The sequence below is a fragment of the Carassius gibelio genome, chromosome B12 (genome assembly GCF_023724105.1).
Source record: "Carassius gibelio isolate Cgi1373 ecotype wild population from Czech Republic chromosome B12, carGib1.2-hapl.c, whole genome shotgun sequence".
In the NCBI taxonomy this organism is placed as follows: Eukaryota; Metazoa; Chordata; class Actinopteri; order Cypriniformes; family Cyprinidae; genus Carassius; species Carassius gibelio.
Genome location: NC_068407.1, coordinates 20,457,226 through 20,464,419, shown reverse-complemented (window position 1 = coordinate 20,464,419; position 7,194 = coordinate 20,457,226). Strand labels below are relative to the sequence as shown.

Below are 7,194 nucleotides of genomic sequence, written 5' to 3'. Positions count from 1 at the left end.
GGATGATACATACCATTTAATTTAATTCAGTAAGTTGCCAGTGGACTGAACTCAGATTTGCCGTTTGAATTAGTTTTTAATAATTTCAATTGCATTCGCTAAAAACAGTGTGTAAACAGAGCTAGGCTAAATATTACAGTACTGTTGAGTTTTTTATTTTCGAATTATAGTTCAATTGTATTTCAAACCACATAGTTGTTTAGAAAAAGTGGCGGGAAATAATGTAAACAAATAACAGTGAATTAAGCATATAGTCCTTCAGGTTCAGTGCTCGGTCAGTGGCCTGTTTGCTTTCAGTCTCTGCTGACCTCAATGTGTTTACAGCACCTAAATCTGGACCTTTCCACTTGAGATCTGGGAAGTTGGCAACAGAATCGCCATCACTGTTTTTGCCCGTTGGCTGCAGGAGTTCTGCAGAGTTTTGTCCATGCTGTAGGAGTGAGTTTGATGTGTATTTTGACAGCTGGAGGAGACTGAGTCACGGCCTTCTCTAGAGCGAGATGCTCTCTGGAGTTCAGAGATGATTCAGTCGCCCGTAGCAGACCGGACCCCAGACTCAACTCCAAAACACAGATGAATAAACAAGCCGTGTTCTTCATATGGGCCTAGCTGTGTCACGACTGGCAAACTCAAGCATCTGTACCCTCAGGTTTGGGAGCCTGTGTGCTTGAAAACTCAAAAATAGCTTGCTGGAGTCAACATATTTCCATAGCTGTGGCCTGAGGGTCATCTGATTAACATGGTCCAGGCAGGCCTGCTGGTAGATGTCATAACTACACCATTATGGACAAAATCACGTTTCTCCTTTGGTGGCCATTCAGTTTGCTTATTATAGCAACTACAGCATGTTTGTCTTAAACAGCATAAACCTAAACATCAACCTTAAAGCCATATTTCACCCCGACAATTAAAAAGTATTAAACCGGCATGACTGACTCTCTTGTGGAATTTAAAAGAAGATATTTTGGATGCAAGTGTGGAACTGAAATGTAATTTTCATTGAGAATCAATGATAAAATGTATAAAAAAATAGGCTCTTTTGGATCATTTTCAGGCTGTAAAAATGTATTTAGAAAACGATTTAGATCGATCAAATAACTACAGTCAGACTAAAAAGCATTAATTACAACAGGCCTAAATATAGGTGAGAAAAGTCCTAGTGAGAATAGGCCTAAATGTGGTTTGAAGCCTATTTTTCAGAGACGTCTCCAGCAGTTTTCCTGGAGTTTGAGGTCCATGATGGTGGCTGTTGATCAGCCGTGATGTGACGCTGGCCTGTAGGGAGCACTGACGTGTTATCAGTGAGAGATAAACACACAAACAAATGCACATGGAGTCTCCTGCCTGCAGCTTTGCTCAATTAACGCCTTGATGGTGGGGCTGGACGTGCTTCCTTCTCCCACGGAGAGACCGGCTGCAGGGCTGCATGGGATACGCCGGACAAAACCAACCTTGAAAACATACTGCTTTAGCATACTTACTCTTTCACATCCACTCATCTGCGGAGCCAGTATTGATCAGATGTCCAGGCGAAGCTGGGTAGATATTGATTTGCAGTCTTGACGAGGCAAATATATAGTTTTTTAGTGCTTTCGATGAAGTAAAACGTCATAGGGCTTCATAATTTGGGCCTGTTTTTGCCTGCATGTGTCATACATTATGCATGTAAAAGTGCAATACTTTACAAAATCATCCACAGCCTCCAGTCTGATGCCAGCACAGCAGACCTCATCTTCTTTCCAAGTGTTTTTGACTTGTTTTCCAGTACAAATAACTCTTAAATCAAGATGCTTGAGAATAATTTTATTTTTTCTAAAAAACCCGAAGAAAATAATATTTTGCAGTGCAGACCCAAAACCAAACCAGGCTCATATCAAAATACCAAAAATGCACCTCTACATACAATTCACTGCAGTTTCCAGCTGAAATGAATACTAGTGTGATTAAAACACTGAAAACTACTTGTATTCCTTTTTATGCAAATTATGATTACAGTGGCAGATTAACCATAGAGACATATTTTAATGTGTTTTTTTTACGCAAAATGCTATGTTATGAGCTTAAAACACTTTTACTGTATAGTGCATGATTTTGACACATTTTGATGTTCGTATCTTAGAACCAGCTTCATAGGTTTGTCTTTTCTGATGTGGTAAACTTGCTCGGTAGCACACCCGGTACAGCTCTGCACTTGTGATGCACTTGTGTCTCGTTTGCTTTTGTTAACACCGTTGGTTAGATCGGTTAGTTTGTCACACTATTGCTGATCTTTCCTGATGGCAGGATCTTCTCCATTTCACTGAAAATGGATGCTGTTGATTTATATTTTAGTGTGCCAGCAGTTCGGTCTTGCTGCGTGAGTGAAATGCAATAGCTCCTCGATAAACACACATTTGTGAAAAAGGAGCCCTTTCACTCCAAATGGTGCATATGCACCGGCTAAATTTGAGCTCGTTCTAACATCTAATGTCAATATCTGATTTCTTTGGTCACGTCCCCTTATTTTCAAGGTCTTGAGGGTTTGTGTGGTAAGAAGCGCTCCACACAAATGATATCTGTGAGAAAATCAGCGGCGGTGATTACAATACTCACTGTTTTTATGAGAAAAATATTGTTTAGGCATCTGTCTCCAACATAATCAAAACATTGCACAACTGAGTTAGCATTAGCAGCTAATTTTACAATCCTCTTTATCTCCGGCTTTAAAAGGAGTTCAACCAAAAATTATAAATTTTGTCATAAATTCTTTATCCTCATTATTCAAAACCTGTATCCCTTTCTTTATTTTGTGAAATGCAAGAGAATATATTTTAGGAAATCTTCCTGTTCATACAATGAAAGTCAAAGCAACACTGAATCCCGCTGGTTTTGCAATATGTATACAGTATATGTATATTAATTTTGGTGTAAATGCAGTTGTTCTATGTAATATTTCACCTCTACCTAGAGTACGACTGAAGTTGTTTTACAGCATGTCATTCTCTAAGTGCTTGTTTAATCCTGTGGTTTATATAATGACCCACAGAAATATGGCCACTGTAAACAGGACAGATGCATATATTTGCGAGCTGACGTCCTGAATGACTGATGTTTGGCTTCTCTGAACATCTGCATGTGACTGGGTCAAGAATAAATAATTTGTCTGGTTCGAGTGTTTGTCGTTTGATTGAGCTGAGCGCAGAAGAGATGTTCCTGGTGTTGTAGTTCGTATGTGAGGTAATGATATCTTCCCAGCTCAGGTTCACTTTGACCTTATTCTGTCTCCACCGAAGCAGTTCTCCATATCTTTTAAAGATTCTTCAAAAATGAGGAATCTGCTGGTGATGCTGCAAAAATCCTAAATCTTTTCTGCAGCTCATATGAGCTCAGTTCAATAAACATCTGAAAAACATGAAACGCTTAAAGAGATGGCGTGTGTTGTTTTTATTTGAGTTTGGCTCATCAGGTTAGTAATGCTTCCGCTATTGTTGTGAGGCTCAGAACTGCCCTAGATGTGACCTCTTGACCTCTCGACACCCCCTCAGTCCACTGCTCCAATGGCGTGGCTCGTTTCCATCACAGTGCCCCTCTGGCTGAATGACCACATGGAGATGGTCACCATGACAGCATTAAAGGACATATGGCAGAATAATTGGACAGGTGGACAGTGTTTGTGTGCACATGCTCTGTTCATTAATATGTGAGTTCTGTAAATGTGCAGCTGCAGTATGTTTACTGAAGGTCTGACATTTTATGACATTCACACTAAGATGAAAATGGTACTGTAAAAATTCAACATTAAATTAGTAAAAATATTACATATATAAATGTTTGAAAATATATACATTTAGAAATTATTTTAAAATGTTTCAGTTTCAATGGATATTATATATTATATAATGGATATATTATTTATATATATTTATATATATATATTATTTATATATATATATATATATATATATATATATATATATATATATATATATATATATATATATATATATATATATATATATATATAATATAATATAATATAGATATATATATATATATATATATATATATAATATAATATATATATATATATATTTTTTTTCAATGTCCAGTCCCAATATAATATAATATAATATACATTAATTTAATATTATTTTATATTTTTTTTAAATCCAAAAAAAGTTACAGTTCAAATGTGATTAACTTCTACACTATAATATAATATAATATGATACACTTTTTATAATCATTTAAATAATAAGAAAATTCAGTTTGATTTCCTTCTACACAATAATAATATAAAATATATATGTTTTACATTTATTTAAAAATTTAATATTATTATTATAAAGCATTATTTTGAGAAATAATTGTACAATTTCCAAACATTTCCATGTGACTGACTTTTACACCAAACTATATTAGAATTCAATTATAATGCAATAACTCAATGAAACGTGCTCCTGCCATCCTCACACTAGCTCCTGTCTGAGAGAAGTCACTGAGAGAAGAACAATAGTGTCCTGTGGATCAGACTCCCATCCGAGGACCTGCAGAGTACAGCTGCATCTGATCAAACATTCATGAGCGGGAGGAGCCGCTTCAAACACGCCTTCAGATTAATGAAGCATGAAGATAAATGACACGAACCTTGTCTTATGGTCATTTTTGAATCATCATGTATAGCACTAAACTATAGAAGCTTTTTTCTGCCACGAAAAAAAAAGATAATTGCGACTTTTTTAACTTACAATTCTGACATAAAGAAGCAATTGCAAGTTATAAAATAATTGTGTGATATAAAGTCTTAATTGCGAGTCGCAATTGCAATTTATAATCATAATTGCATGATATAAACGTGCAATTATGAGTTATAAAGTGATAACAGTGTGATATAAACTCATTTGTCAGTTATAGTCATAATTGCGTGATATAAACCTTTTTAATGTAAAAGTCATTTTTTTTATATAAAGTCATAACTGAGTTTTATTCATAAATGCGTGATATAATCGCAATCACGTTATAGTTATAATTGTGTGATTAAAAAGTCAGTTGCGGTGTTGTAAAGTAATAATTGAATGATATCAAGTCGCTATTGTATAGTCAAAAGTTATATACAGTAATAAGTGAGTTATATTAATGTACAATTGCGATTTGTGATATAAAGTCGGTAAAAAAACCCCACATTTTACATAATTTCTATATTGCATGTATCTTGGATCTATCTTAATATTATAGACTTTATATATTGCAAATCTTTATTTATTTATTTTTTTTGCAATTGTGAGCTTATATTTCACAACTATGAGTTAAAAAGTTACAACCATCGTTTTAATTGTTTTAATCTCGGTTTGGAAATGAGCTTCTGTACGGAACTAAACTTTGTGAGGAATAGTGTGTGTTTGGCGTGACACAATGGCAACAGTGGGAGAGTTCTGACAGTCATAATGGTTCAGAGAACAAGCTCCTGTACTCAGCGCTTGTCTTTGAGTGCTAATGCTAAGAATAGAAGTGTCCAGCTCAAAGCCATGACCCATAGCCCCAGAGCAGAGGGATTGAGGCCAAAGAACCTCTTAGAAAGTTGCACGATTAGCACTCGGCTAAGATTGGCGTGCATCTCTCATTGATCCTCAGGAAGACTTTACCTTCCAAGAAAAGAAGAGATGCCTGGGAACGTCTTGCAGGAGAGAGAGGTCTTAAACTACTGTAGATAGTGATGTTGGTGGACTCACTTTGATGCTGAATTGAGAAAAACTAGTCTGAAAGTTTAATTACAAGCTTGAAGTTTGAAGGTTTTAAGAGTTGTTATGCTACTGATAAGGTGTTCTGGGTGGTTGTTTCTATTTGATTCCTAGGATGTTGTTATTATGCAGTTGTTAGGGTGTTATTATGTCTTATACTAGTTTTTAGTTGGTGCTCATTGATAATCAACCTGGATATTTTCCCAGCAATGTGTTTACAGAATGTGATTTCTTTCAGAAATTCAGCCGTTATGCATTTGGATACAGTACGCAGTTTTTGATTGCATCTGCATGAGTTTTGCAGACAGAGACTCACAGGTCAACGCGTTTATCCAGATGGTGAACATCAAGATCCACATGAGAAGTGCTAATTGTTTTCCAGTGTGACGCTATCATCGTTGGTGAATATCTCCCATCTGTCTGGAAGCATAAGGAGGCTGCTGGATCCAAACTCTCAGTGCTAATGACTGGATATCAACAAGTTTTAGTGCAATCCCAAAAACCAACAAGGACTTGACTTCTGATGAACTTTTGGCCTGTGATTGCTCTCGATACTCATTTTTCAGCTTGGGAACGAACTGCTGTTATGATCTTTAACACAGTACAAAAGAGACAAAAGCCTATTCACATGAATATGAATGAAGTGGGGAAACCAGCAGTACAAACCTATGCTTATATCTCTGAACATGTATAACAAAGTGATTTGGAATTCATCATAATTCGTGTTAATCTATTACACATTCAAGGCTGTGGAAAAAGTCTCCCAGAAGGCATTAGCAGACTAGACGTTTATGTACATGAGACTCGAGTGGACTAACAATCAGTATGTCATTTGTCAATGTTTTTTCTTCTTTATTTTTTTAGAGCTCATATTTCTCTAATGGTGACATTCTGTTCAGCAATATTCATGATATTGTCTTAGATATTTGTTTATACAACAACAATACAACAATATAACATCATGCACTGTGCACAAATAACATAAGCTCATATTTTTGTACAAAACTCTACAGTTCACTGCTGTTTCCAGCTGGCAGTAAAACACCAATCGCTTTTATTCCTTCTGACACAAATTATGATTACAGTGACAAATTGTAAATAATAAAGATGTATTTTTGTGTGATTGCTTGCACGACACTGTGTTTGCAACTCAAAACTCTTTATCAATAGTGCATGATTTGTAAGCGAATGCATTTTGATGTTTGCATCACATAAACCAGCTCCATATGTTTTATTTTCTTTTCTGATGTAGTAAACTTGCTCGGTAGTGCACCCGGTAAAGCACTGCACTTGTGATGTGAAGCGCTCCCTTAAAACAGAGTCATGATGAAAGAGCTCAAAGACTTGTAGAAGCCAGATAAAATGACATGGTCGCTTCAGCAAATGTGTTTTTATCCCACTTTTGCATTTGTTAATAGCATCGATTAGCTTTAGGGTCAGGTTTCATTTCTGCTGCAAAAAAAGAAAAAAAAAAGAA

The 7,194-nt window shown here is 35.8% G+C and overlaps 1 long non-coding RNA gene across 1 annotated transcript; it reads left to right on the top strand.

Moving 5' to 3' along the window:
• The first annotated feature begins 5,207 nt into the window (after positions 1 to 5,207).
• LOC127968971 (uncharacterized) lies at positions 5,208 to 6,840 on the top strand. The gene is made up of 2 exons (XR_008156195.1): positions 5,208 to 5,797; positions 5,956 to 6,840. It is a non-coding gene; the product is annotated as an uncharacterized LOC127968971 (long non-coding RNA).
• The last annotated feature ends 354 nt before the right edge of the window (positions 6,841 to 7,194 follow it).